The sequence below is a fragment of the Xiphophorus couchianus genome, chromosome 8 (genome assembly GCF_001444195.1).
Source record: "Xiphophorus couchianus chromosome 8, X_couchianus-1.0, whole genome shotgun sequence".
NCBI lineage: Eukaryota > Metazoa > Chordata > Actinopteri > Cyprinodontiformes > Poeciliidae > Xiphophorus > Xiphophorus couchianus.
In genome coordinates this window covers 4170610-4184697 of record NC_040235.1, presented here as the reverse complement: position 1 = coordinate 4184697, position 14088 = coordinate 4170610, and the positions used below count along the sequence as shown (strand labels likewise).

Sequence of the window (14088 nt, the reverse complement as noted above, 5' to 3'; positions counted from 1 at the left end):
TACCCCCGCGACCCGACCTCGGATAAGCGGAAGAAGATGGATGGATGGATGGATGGACGATTAGCTTGCAATTCAATGTCAACTTTGTCCTGCTTTGAGTCAATATTTTCAAGTTGAACTGCACCTACAGTCACAGGCCGAGTCTTTGATGCTAACCCAAAACGTCTCAGTCTCTCTGCCTCTTCACTTGTAGACTTTGTGATCTGTTCTAACAGGAAGTCATCACTAACCTGCAAGTCGCCGAGGAGAGGTTTAAGGTCATGCCTGACGTAACAGTTTTTTTCATTCAATCCTTGGTAGAGTGTGTGCAAAAATGTACCCTGTATCAATTTCTTATCATAGCTGAAATCTGCACCAGGTTGCTCTGACTCAAAAAGGACACGCTGTTTCAGTCCCATTATTCTGTACAGAAATTGCTGTGCACTTTCTTTCTCTTGTTGCCTTGCATTACTCAAATCTTGAAAAAGCTCAGTACTATTTTTATCTCTGATATGTGAGCGTAGGAACCTCTTAAGCTCATCGATGTTTAAATCACATTTGTTAGATAACATTTCTTTGAAGGTACCTGGCTTCATTATCTTGAAGATTGTGCGGATTATTTCTGTCTCAGTAAAACCTTCCTGTAACCCTTCATCTATTTGTTTGCATAGATTACTGTATGACACATCAGAACCAAAATCAGAGATTTGTCCACCATGAAGCTTAAACTCTCTGCGTGGAAATAAAGCTACAACATCATTTAACCTCAACATCTTGTCTCCTATGCTGGAAGAGGGGCTCCTCTTACCAACTTCACTGGCTGTCGGTGGTATGTCAGCAGTGGAGCCTCCTGCTGTCTGTGTTGGCTGGAGGGGAATGTCTGTTTCTGGAGTAGCTGTCTGCAGGCCTGAATCGATGAGGTCCAGCTGAAGAGAGGCAGAACCACCAGTCCGACCAGCTGACACATTATCAGTTCTTGAAAGTGTGGTTGGGTCATCTCCAGTTGCACCGATATCAACGACGAGCAGGTTACTAACCAGTTCATCCAAAAGGAGGAGCTGAGCCATGCCTTCATCCTCTGACGCTTTCAGTTTCTCACTTTTAACAAAGTCGACAATCCAATCATACAGTTCTGGTTCACTTAAATCGTGAACATGAATGGCGCTTTCATCGTCAATCGAGGTCACGACTGTCTGCAGCTGCTGTGTACTCAATGTGCAAAGTTTTTTTTGTATCTTGAATATGAGTGCTCGCCGTGGGTTGATGGTAGCCATGCTGACGTTTCACCGATTGCCTTAGCTCTCTGGATGACACACTCAATGCAGCCTTCCCTGAAGCCTCAGGAACCGTCTCTCGTCTTCTCCACACCAACCTCTCCTGGCAAGAAACTCGGGATCCCGGACGAGCCCCCAATTGTTACTGGCACCAGACCTAGGGGAATCTGAGCCAGTATCAAGCGGTGCAAAGGCACATGAATCCTTTGCAACCAATTTCTGTGGATCACAGAGGAAGCGAGTTGAAACAATGTTACTCTGGCAGAGCTCGTTTATTCTGAGCCGCGCATTTTCAATTAAACAAACACAACCACAATACAATTCAAATGCAGTCAACAACATCCGGAGTTTCCACAAAGAAATAAAATAAAGTAAAATAAAATAAAATAAAATAAAATCCTCAAATAAAATAACATAATAGCAAAAGAAATTAAGAAAATCTAATCCTAAATTAACATATCCCAACTGAACAAAACATTCCATCTACAACACACAGTAAACACCAACGTTTGTCAGTTACAACTGTTTTTTTTAACGTTTGTCAGTTGCAACTGTTTTTTTAACGTTTGTCAGTTACAACTGTTTTTTTTTAACGTCTGTCAGTTGTAACTGTTACAGCGGCCACAAAAGAGATCAAGCCCACCACAAATAAATACACTGTTATAAGAAACAAAAATATTATAATGCTACCCAAACAATACTGACCGATCAAGTGATATAAATAAATTTAAAAATCCCCAAGGCTCCAACAACAAAAAGCAAGCTACACGCCGACACAGATCAACGGCAATACAAAACTTTGCAAATTATACATGTAAGTTATACAATAGACTCTGAAATTAATCTTTATATATGTACAGATCATTTTACATGGCTTATGAGAGTGGCCTTCTATCTTACCTGTGGATCACAGAGGAAGCGAGTTGAAACAACGTTACTCTGGCAGAGCTCCTTTATTCTGAGCCGCGCATGCCCAGAGCCAGGAAACTCGTTCTCCTCGCTAGACCCACAGCGGCGCGAGAGCGCCCCCACTGGCAAGAAGACACACGCACACAACAAACACGTCTACACACACAGGAAAAAAACAAAGACAAAAGACAAGACCAACTCCGATAGAAAAATAGGGGGTGTATTTTCTATTTATTTATTGATTTTTTTAAACCTTTTTTTCTCAACACACTACATAATCACAGCTGTTTCTTTGTCTCTCCAGGTAGCACTATACTTGAAGGATCCCCAGGAAATCTGTTTGAGACTATTTGAGACAGTGCATTATCCTGCTGGAAGTAGCTAACACACAGCTAGGCAAACTGTGGGTATAACGGGAAGGACCAGCTCAGCAACAACAAGTGGGTTGGCTGTGTTAGTGTTCCAAGAAATGATTCCCCACATTATTGCTCCACCAGCAGTATAAACTATTGAAACAATGCAGGATGGATTTGATTATGCCAAACTCTGGCTGAATTCAGACTCATGAGAACAGGCAAAGTGATTCCAGTCTGTTATCCAGTTTCAAAGGGTCTGTGTGAACTGTATGACTTTAGCCTTAGTTCCTGATCTGCCTGGTGTGGTAAGCAGCATGGTCTCCTGCTGCTGTAGCCCATCACTTTCAAAGTTCAACATAGTGTTTACAGATTGTATTCCGCATACACTGGTTGTTAGGAGTGGTTTTTTGCCTTTAATCATCTCAAAACAGTTTCTGAATCCCTTCAGACCTTTGTCACCAACAAGGCATTTTTGAATAGAAGCTGTTCACTGAATATGATCACAATTTTAGATCATTTTGAGAGATGAAATTTTTTAGTTACTCAGAGCAGCCAGACTGCCATGTCCAAAGTTATTAAATCCTTTTTCTTCCTTCTTCTGATGGAAGCCTTGGACTTTAGCAAGTCTTCTTCTCCACATCTAGATTCCTAAACACATTGAGTTGCTGCCTTGTGATTGGCTAGTTAGGTCTACATAATTGTGTGGCTGGAGAGTGTTTATGTCTTGGTGTGTGCATGTTTTTTGTGCATTTTCTATGAGCTAAGGATGTACCACTGAACATCATTTAAACAGACTGAATGGCCCTTTCTGCAGAATATCAAGTTTCACGTAGCACTGGAAATGAGCAAAGCGGAAGTGATGCCACTAATAAGGTTTACCAGGAAAAAAACAAAACAAAGCTGTTTATACTGTCGCACTACATCATGCAGCGCTGGCAAATATTGGAACAGCACAAATCAATGAGGAGAATCGATAAAGAAAGCTGAACATGTGCAATAAATATGCAGACACAGACTCATGAGGAAGACAGGGGTGTGTGTGTGTGTGTGTGTAGCGGAGGAGGTGTCAGAATAGAATTCCATAGATTTATGGAATGCCCATGAAACTGGAATTTCAGTTTCATGGGCATCACTGGTTGTCTATATTTTGCATTTCATGCTGATTCTCCCTGAATATCTTTTAGCCATGAGCTGACTAACAGCCCACATCATTTAGTGATGCTGTACAGCCTTAAGCCCTACTCTGCCACTTCTTCCTGGTGAAGTATACACTGCTGCTGTGTTTTCCTGTGTGTGCACATACACTATATTACCAAACGTATTCACTCACTTGCATTGACTCACATATGAGCTTAAGTGCCACCCCATTCCTAATACATAGGGTTCAATATGACAGCCAGAACAGCTTCAGCTCTTCTAGGAAAGCTGTCCACAAGGTTTAGGAGTGATTATGGGGATTTTTGACAATTCTCCCAGAAGCACATTTATGAGGTCACATGCTGATGTTGGACGTGAAGGCCTGACTTTCAGTCTCCGCTCTCATTCATCCCAAAGGTGTTCTAGTGGGTTGAGGTCAGGACTCTGTGCAGGCCACTCAAGTTCATCCATAACAGACTCTCCAACCATGTCTTCATGGACCTTGCTTTGTGCACTGGTGCACAGTCATGTTGCGCAGTGATGTGCTCTCACAGTTCCAAGCTGGAATTCACTGAACTCCTGAGAGCGACCCATTCTTTCACAAATATTTGTAAAAACAGTCAGCATGTTTAGGTACTTAATTTTATACACCTGTAGCCATGGAAGTGACTGGAACACCTGATTCTGATAATTTGGAGGGTGGGTAAATACTTTTGGCAAAATAGTGTAGATAAGAAGGGTCCTAGAACTAAACCTTGAGGAACCCCGCATGTGACTTCTGTCCACTTTGATGAGAAGTTCCCTACTGACACAAAGAAATATCTGTTCTTCATGTAAGATTTGAACCGGTTGAGTACTGGACCGGGGATTCTCACCCAACTCTCCAGTCGTTCCAGTAATAAGTCATGATCAACACTGAGGTCCAACAGAACCAACACTGTGGTTCTTCCACAGTCTGTATTAATATGGATATCATTGGACACTTTGACCACCAGGGCAGTCTTAGTAATGTGGTGAGAACAGAAACCAGACTGAAATACATCAAAGTGGTCAGTTGTGTTTAGAAGGCTTTTTAACTGTTGAAAAAGCTTTTTCAATCATTTTGTTGATGAATGGAAAGTTGGAGATTTGTCCGGATTGCTCTTTTTTATCAGTAGTTTGATAATTGATAAAAGTTTTAAAGCCTGCAGGGAAAACACCCGGTGGGAGGGATGAGTTTACTATTTGAGTCAGATCCAGTGCAATGACAGGCAAAATTTTCTTTAAAAAAAGTTGTGGGGAGGATATCTGCATAGCCAGAGGAAGAGCTTAATGTATATATAATATCTTCTAAGCTTTCATAGTTAACAAATGCAGAAAAAAAATTCTGCATTGATGTTTGGGTATATTATTGATACTGAGTGTAATGTCTAATTGTTTTAATTACAATGTCAAGAAGTTGGAATATTCATTGCAGGCGTGGCTAGAGTTTGTAATCCTGTCACCTGCCGCAAATAAAGCTCGAGCATTGTTAATGTTTTTATTCATGATTTCCACAAAGAGCGCTTCCTTGCATGTTTTAGTGTGAAGTGATAGCTTCACAGTCCTTTATAAATCTCATAATAAACATAAAGTTGAGTTTTACACCACTTACGTTCAGCCCTGTGGCAAGGCTGCAGCAGAACTCACTGTTTCTCCAGGGACACTTGATCCTTTCAGACACAACCTTCACTTTAATGGAAGCAATGGAATCAATATCTGAAATTTTAGAATGGAAGTTATCTACCACCTCATCTATATTTTCTATCAAAAGATGCTACCCCACCTCCTCACTTGTGTTTTCTCATTTAAAAAGTCTTTATCAGAAGGCACCAAGTAACTTGGTGGCAGATAGTTCATGAGTCAGAGGTTGCTTTAGTCAGGGGATACATTTGAGGTAAGATTTAAGACCACTGTATTTTCTATTTCTGTTTTTTGCAAATTTTCTTTCAATGATTTGGAGAGGTACTGTCCTGTTTTGTAGTGCCAGTGGGCCAGATGCATTCTGGAGGAAGGTGGGAGTAAGGCCACTGTCTGAAACTTGATCTCAGACTGCTGAGACACAAAGTGAAGGTTGCTCCATGGAGTCAACCCCGGTCAGAGGCAGCTGGCTTTGATGAGGAGAAGTCTGCTATCTGCTTACTAGAAGGTGGAGGTGGTTTAGAGGGAGTGAACCACCCTCTAAACTACCTCTATAAAAGGGAAGTGCCAAAGAGAATATGTTGATTCATCCCGTCTGTGAATTTGAGAAACTCAGGTCCAGGAGAAGATGATTCTTCAGAGGTGTTCAGGGATGAAAGACTAGGAGAACAGGGCAGGACTGTTATGGCTCAGGCTTGTCGTTTGTCCTGTGAAACAGGGTCAGTGGAATAGTTTCTGCTTATTTATTGTCCTTTGGTGCAGCAGGTGTTTGAAGTTGAATGTGGGTTTCGGCTCAAAGCTGGCCACACTGATTCATCCAAGTGAGGGGTTCTCCCTCTTGGTCAAAAAGATTTTAATTGACATCTTAAGTAAAATATAGTTAATGTATTTACTTTCTTAACTTTATAGCAGTTGTTTATTTAAATCTAAAATAAAACTGGAGTGAAATCAACTTATTTTAATTCAATACAAACTAATTTTACTTAGTTTTTGTCAGTGAAATTAACTTAATATAATTAGGCAGTTCTGAAGTGAAAATCCCTTCCTGTGAAAGTCTGCCTGTCCTGTTCCAGTTGGAGGACTGTACCATACCATGGGTCAACTAGTGCAGGAGTTGAGTGTTTTTGTTCAAAGAGTTATTTTACATGATTAAAGATGCAAAGTTCTAGTTTCAATAAATTATTTAAGATTTTCATTTGGTTGGTTTTGGTTAGTTTTTCATATGCAACTTTGCATTTGACATTATTGATCATATCTATCTCACATTTGACTTATTACATATTTTTAAGCTGGCATGTTGGTTTTTTTAATTTGACACTTGTTATTGGTTTATTCTAAGTAATCAAGACTTCATAAATTTTAGGGTTTTTAGAGAATAATTGTCCAGTTTTTTTAAGAGTCGTGTAGGTTGATTGTGGACCCAAATGCAGAACAGTGGAAGAGTGGAGTAAGTGATGGAAATGTTTAACAAAGATTCATGAACACAAAAAACCCACAGAGGGTTAGGACAGAAAACAGATCAGAAATCCAGACTGAGGAGAGGGAGAGGAAAGTGGCACAGGGGGCGAGTGAGTGTACAGGGGACTAGGAAATGAATCTAACAAAATAACTAGACAAAGAAACGCATAAACTAGAGTACCTAAGAAAGAACTAAACACAAACAAATAACATAACTAAAATCACTAAGAAGGAACTGAAGTGTAAATAGAAACAAGGCTGAATAAATAGAGACAAGAACTAAGGAGCACAAATAATAAAACCCAGAAGCTTAGTTGAGGATTTATTTCAAAGAAATACAATTCCCCCCTATAAAGCTCAGAGAGATGAAATGGGAGTAAAAATAAAGTGCAATAAATTCAATTTAGCAAAGGAAACATATACAGGACTAGCACTTTTTCTATGAAAAGCTATTAAAAAAACTTGTTTTCGCATGCCATATTGTTTGACACACACCCTTAAAAACATAAAAAATGTTACTACTATTATTGCTATGGAAAAAGATTTTCTAACAAGAGTCTGGATGAGAAGAAGTAAGAAATTTCTTAAAACCTGACAAGATTTTAATAAAGAGAGGCTTGATTACTCTGATTGTGAATCATTGATTATTAAGCTCCAACGAATCTGAGGATCCAAATAATCTTGCCATTAGTCCATTGTTTAGGAAAGGTGGTTGTTCTCTGATGCTACAGAGGAGAGCTTTGATCCTGATAAGTTCTGGGTTGGCAAAGTAACACTTAGTCTCCTGCTGTTATATGACACTATACAGGTCTATGTGAGAATGACTAACCAATCAAATTATCTAAATTTTCCATTACACTATGAAGCGTTGTATAATAAAATGTTAAAGTCAATAAAAATGTCAGTGTAAGATAAAATTGCAGTTATGGTATAACAAAGTTTCCACTGTCTGCTTGACAGCGAAGCTACAATGTTGTGTCCATTTCTCCACCTATGCTTGTTCTCTAACAACAAGCATAGGTGTTTGCTTGAATAATGCAGATGCTCTTACATCTGCATTATTCAAGCATTCTTTTGAAGAATGGATTATCCCAGAACAGAACAGGTCCTGCTGGAACCACAACACTAACCAAACCCCTGGATCCATTTTACAGATATGAATTTTCATAAATCTGAGTCAGTAAGCAGGATTTCAACTCCTCCTTGTACAAAACCACATCAGAATGGCAATTTGACCCAGAAAGTATTATGTCAACCATTAGAAAAACATAAACTCAGAGCAGGCAACAGGAGCATCATTATTATTAACCATAAAGAAAGGGAATTCTTGGGAACCTTTATGAGAACAGCATTAGTGTTAAGCTAAACAAAGCAACCAAAACACCATCATCACAGCAATGTTCATAAGTGATTATCAGCAAAGAATAAATGAAACCCCCTAATGAGCAGAAAAGTAAACAGCTGAAAAGAGCAGAGCAATATGGTTGCTAAACTATTAAAACACATTGAGCAACAGAGAATAGAGCAAATCTGCCATCTGGAAATCCTCTCCATTGTGATTAAGGATGGAGATTTTAATGCTTTAGATGAAGAAGGGAAATGATTCAAGTCTGTCTAGGGAAATTCACTGTTGAATGAGAGTCAGTTGGTTTTAATATTATGTAAATAATTCAGACACTGTTAAATGTATCAGTATGTACAAAGCCATAAAGCAAAGCTTTTGTCTCCCACCTACAGATGAGAAGACATGGATAATAGATGGATCCCTGCTACAGTCAGCTGAAATGGGCTTCCTTTGAACAGAGATTCCTGTTTTTGTTGAAATTTTGTCACAAGAGCTCATTGCAGTGATACATACAGTATTGTTCATGCATTTTAATGTAGTCTGTCTAGCTTTTGGTAAAACAGAGTGAGAAACGTAGTGGATTCTCAGCGTTACAGTAATGCTTTCAGGGAAATCCTGTATTAAAGGTTTCATTTCGAAGGGCAGGAATACAACTCTGCAGTGAAAGCATCTCTTACAAAGCATTCTGATCTTAAAATTAAGACCATTTATAACATTTGAAGGTAAGACTGGGATTAGCCCCTCGTAATTTAAAGCCTCTTTCACCCAATATACACTGATGCTTTGGATATTGGTTCAAAATTGTTTTCTGGTACATTTTCTATTAAAATTGGTGCAGATTGGCACATAATTTAGAAATCTTCTGATTAAAAAGTATTCTTTGAGAATCTAACAGGAAATATTTGTCTGAAAAAGACTTCAAGTGTGGATCCAGATTGAGGCTTGCCTGGTCATACTCTGGGTCATATAGCTTTCAATTCTAAAGATCATCACACCGTCTCTGAACTTCTATTTAATTCTCTAGGACACAGGTGTCCAGGCCTCAAGGGACACTGTCCTGCAGTTTTTAGATGTGCCACAGGTACAAAACACTGGAATGAAATGGCTTAATAACCTCCTTCTTGTGTAGATCAGTTCTCCAGAGCCTTAATGACCTAATTACTATATTCAGGTGTGGTTCAGTAGAAGAACATCTAAAAGTTGCAGGACACCGGCCCTTGAGGACTGGAGTTTGAGACCCCTGCTCTACACCACCTACAGTCATTCGGTTCTTGGAAGACTGGAAGTTGTCTTTAATGTTTTCATACTTCTGAATAGCCCTTCTCCATGCACAACGATAGATATTACATATTTTGGAACATACAAATTGTTCCAAAATACCCTTCTGAACATTTCCAGATTGGTGAGCACAAGCATTTGTTTCTGTAAGGTTATTTCTGATACCATTCAATGTATTTTTTTTTTTTTATATTAACATTTTTATTGAGAAGGCACATTACAATACAATTATATAATTGCGCCGATTACATTCACATTGTTACATGCTTCCTCTATTTTCTAAGTTTAGATAAGAGAGAGAGAAAGAAAAAAGGAAAAAAAAAAAAAAAAAAAAAAAAAAAAAAAAAAAAACTTAAATGGGAGCGGCGGGGCGACCCGAGTACCGACCAATAATTGACATGTCAAATTAGAGCATAAATCTGAATGACAGCAAGGTTTACGAAAAATCCGACACAACAGGTTTAACATATTCTGTCCACTTTGAACATATCTTGTAGAAAGCATCTCTCCGCACATTAATGGAAAAAGATAGTCTCTCCAGTATATAGATCTCTTTCACTACATTTATCCAGTCATCAGTTGTTGGAGGTTCCCGTTTAAGCCATTTTCTTGTGAGGGCCTTTTTGCTCCCGGCCAGTAAAATGAACAGAAGTTTTTGATCGTTGTAGTTCAGTTTGTCAACCGGTATGTTACATAAAAATATGCATTCAAAAGTTAAAGGAAAATTAGCCGTGAAGATGTTCTGTAAATGATTATGGATTTGAGACCAATATTGCTGAATGGTTTGGCAGTCCCAGAAAATATGGAAATGATTGGCGTCATCCCTTCCACATCTCCAGCAGGTAAAACCCCTTCCCTGGTATCGTTTCTGCTTTGGGGTTATAAAAAATCTTATAATATTTTTCCAGCAGAATTCACGCCAAACCTTCGATCTTGTTGTTGTCCATGGAATCTTACAGATGTGGCCCCAATCTTCTTCTGAAATTGTCAGGCTGGCTTCTTTTTCCCACTTCATTTTAATATAAACAGTGCTGTCCTTCTTACACCGCAGGATGGCGTCATATAACCTGGAAATTGTTTTACCTGGTTTTGATTTAGTTAGTAATATAAACGTTTCCACAAATCTCAAATTATGTAAATGTACTTTTAGCTCTTTATTAAAATAATTTCTGACCTGTAAAAATCTAAAAAAGTCATCTGCACATAAATCATGTTTTCTTTTCAGGGTCTCAAAACATTGGAACGTCCCTTTATGGACAAAGGAATAGTAATTAGTTAGGCCTTTTGAAATCCACTTCTTGAATCTATCGTCCTGTTGATTTGGGGGGAAATCCGAATCATAAGCGCACCATCTTAAGAGTTTAGAGGCATTTTCTAAATCACAGATTCTAATTGCTTCGTTCCATGCAGATATCATTACTTGTGATATTGGTTCATCTGCCAAATTAATTTTACTCTGTAATTTTGTGTCAGCTATTATGGCTTTAATCGGCATTGTTTTGACCGTTTCCCCTTCCACATTTTTCCATCCTGCAGTGTAATCCGGACAGCACAAACATATCAAAGGTCTCAACTGAGCTGCACAAAAATATTCTCGTAAACATGGAAGCCCACAACCCCCTTTTTCCTTTTTTAATTGTAGAGTTTTGTATTTGACTCTGGCTTTTTTCCCTTTCCAAATGTATTTGGACAGCATCTTATCCCATTCTACAAATTGTTTTGACGGTACGGGAACTGGTAGGGATTGAAATAAATACAAAAATCGGGGGAGAATGTTTAATTTAACTGACTCAATCCTGGAGTGTAGGTCTAAAAAAGGTATGGCGTTCCATCTTTGGATATCTGACTTTATGGCTATGTTCAAGGGGGCATAATTGGCTTCAAACATTTCGTTAGGGTCACGATGGATCACCACCCCCAGGTACCTAATACTATCTGCCTCCCATTTCCATTTATAGCAATTTTTAAATTCAGCTGGTGGGTCATAATTCACCGCTAGAACCTGTGTTTTGTTCACATTAACCTTGTATCCTGAGTATAGACCGAAATCTGATAAGATTTTCATTAACTTGGGGAGAGCCTGAGTAGGATGAGATATAACAAGCAACAAGTCATCAGCAAATAATGCCAATTTTTGCTCCCCTCCTATGGTCCTTATTCCAATTATATCCCGTCTTTGTCTGATCCACTGGCTCAATGGTTCTATAAACAAGGCGAAGAGGAGTGGCGACAAACAGCAGCCCTGTCGAGTCCCTCGCTCGAGTATGAGTGATTCAGTAAGGTCTCCATTCATTTTAATTTTGGCTGTTGGTTTATCATACAACCCAGATATAGTATCTATTATAGATTTATCAAATCCAAATCTCTCAAGAACCTGGTATAAAAAGGACCACCTCACAGAATCAAATGCCTTTTCGGCGTCTAAACTTAACACTAAAGTCTCTATTTTTTGTCTGTGAACCTGGTTCATAATATGTAAAACTTTCCTAATGTTATCTTGAGTTTGTCGATGTTTAATAAAGCCTGTTTGATCATTATGTATTAGTCCTGGTAGGATAGTTTCAAGTCTCTTAGAGATGATGGAAGTGAACAACTTATAATCAATATTTAATACACTGATTGGGCGGTAGTTACTACAATTTAGGTTGTCTTTTCCTTCTTTCTTAATTATAGAGATTATTGCTTCTTTCCATGATGGGGGTACAATTTTTCCCTTCATTACCCAATTAAATGTTTTCTGCAAGATGGGAGTCAAAAGGTCCTGCATTATTTTATATCATTCTGGGCCAAATCCATCTGATCCTGCCATTTTACCCCCTTGTTGTTGCGCAACACCCCCCCCCTCCTTTCTGTCTCTACTCTCTCACTCTCGTACTTCCTCTTCTGAGAGGGGAGATGTGCTACCAGCTCTCCGTCTAACGGGTCCGTTGAGTTTCCTAAATCTGCTGGGATTTACCCTGTCCAGAACTGAAGTAAACTCTGTTTAAGCTGGTTTCGAGAAACGATTCGCCTGGTTATCTGACGGCCTACATCCAGGTGTCCCACCCTTCTTCCCCCTGTGAATTAGCCAGACTGAGCAGCCTACAGCCAACTAGTTTCACAGAGCACACCTGTTAACGGTCGCTCGTTCTCTATTTTACAACTTGCATTTGTTATTGAACCAGGTAGGTTTTAGTGACTCGGGCGAGTCCCAAGGATGAGGTTTTAAATATGGGCTACCAGCAACCTAAAAACATTTTCCACTTTTTCCTCTCCAGAATCAAACATCACAGCTATTTTACAACCATCAAAGAACTTTAAGGTGACTCATTAACTGAATGTCCACAACATCTTTTAGATTTTCTTTATGCTAAATATTTTATTAGTAAGGCATTTTTGCAAGGGTCAGTACAGCTTAATTCAGTAGCAGAAATAATCAAATAAGTAAAATCAATCATCTAGTCTATCTTTCCCTACTGCTGACACTGAGAACTAAAAAAGGGAACCTTTGAGAGAGACGGACGGAGTTTGGCGTTTCGAACCCCAGACCTGGCTTGATGATGAAGAAGGTGTGGCAGCAGGAGGAAGATGTTGATCGGCGAAGGCCAGGATCTCCGCAGGTCTGATGAGCTTCCTCTCCGCATGGATGCTGAGGTCACACAGGACTTGGTGCTGGCAGGAAAAAAGGCACCAGTTCTTCTTCCTTGTCTTTGTCTTCATCTTTGTCTTTGGGGTCAGAACCCAGCCGATGAGAGAAGTGCGATTCGAAGCCACAGATTGTGGGCCAGACGGGTTGGTCTCCATGTGCAGGACAGTCTCCGGCTCCGTGGCCCCGGCTCTTCTTCAGCTGCAGAGTTCTTTGTCCATCTCGATCTTGGCTCGAAGCTGCCCGGAGGATCCAACAAAAGGTTCCTCTTTTGCACTCACCTTATATAGGGTTCATCCACCCCCCTGGTGCGCCTGCTGTCTGCTTAGACAGATGATCTCATATCCATCACTGTCTTACAGACATTTCCTGATGTCTGTGCCAATGTCTCAGGGTTGCTCAACCTCCTGTGTCCCTTGCCTGCACAACTTTTCACCTACCATCTACCTCCAACATATCAGTGATGTTTAATTGCAGTTACACCTTCTTACACCATTTCAAGTTTAATGTCAAAATCACATTTATATCACATTTATTTTCTTTAGCTTCTCTGATTTAGCATTCATTTATAATTTTATAAACATAACTTATATCACATTTATTTTCTTCAGCTTCTCTGATCTATCATTCATTTATGATTTTATAACCATAACTTATTAATTATTCTTATTATAATCTTAATGTGAGTTATTACAGATGTTTTTCTGAAAAGAAACCAAGAATAATACATGATTCTAATTATTTACTACTAAAGTTACAGTTACTTGTTTTTCTTGTAGTTCCCACAAATATAAGTGTATTATTACAAGTAAACCAATATTCATATAAGTATTTTACTTTGAATCTTATCCAATTACTAATAATGTTTAGATTTAATTTTTTAAAACTTTCATGCTTTAAAATAGTCTCAGCTATTTTTATAAATCTGCAGGCTGGAAACTTACTTCCTCTTTTTCCAGGAAACCTGCTTTTCCTGTTTAATGACTCTCTCTGACTGACTATGATTTCTTATGATTAGATAGAAAAAAGTAGAATTAAAGCAAAGTTTGCATGAGACAAAAACAACAC

At 39.0% G+C, this 14088-nt stretch overlaps 1 long non-coding RNA gene across 1 annotated transcript; it reads right to left on the bottom strand.

Moving 5' to 3' along the window:
• Window positions 1-920: 920 nt before the first annotated feature.
• On the bottom strand, window positions 921-6948 carry LOC114149972 (uncharacterized). The gene is made up of 4 exons (XR_003596642.1): window positions 6938-6948; window positions 6208-6210; window positions 4030-4037; window positions 921-1329 (listed from the first exon to the last, which is right to left on the bottom strand). It is a non-coding gene; the product is annotated as an uncharacterized LOC114149972 (long non-coding RNA).
• Window positions 6949-14088: the final 7140 nt, after the last annotated feature.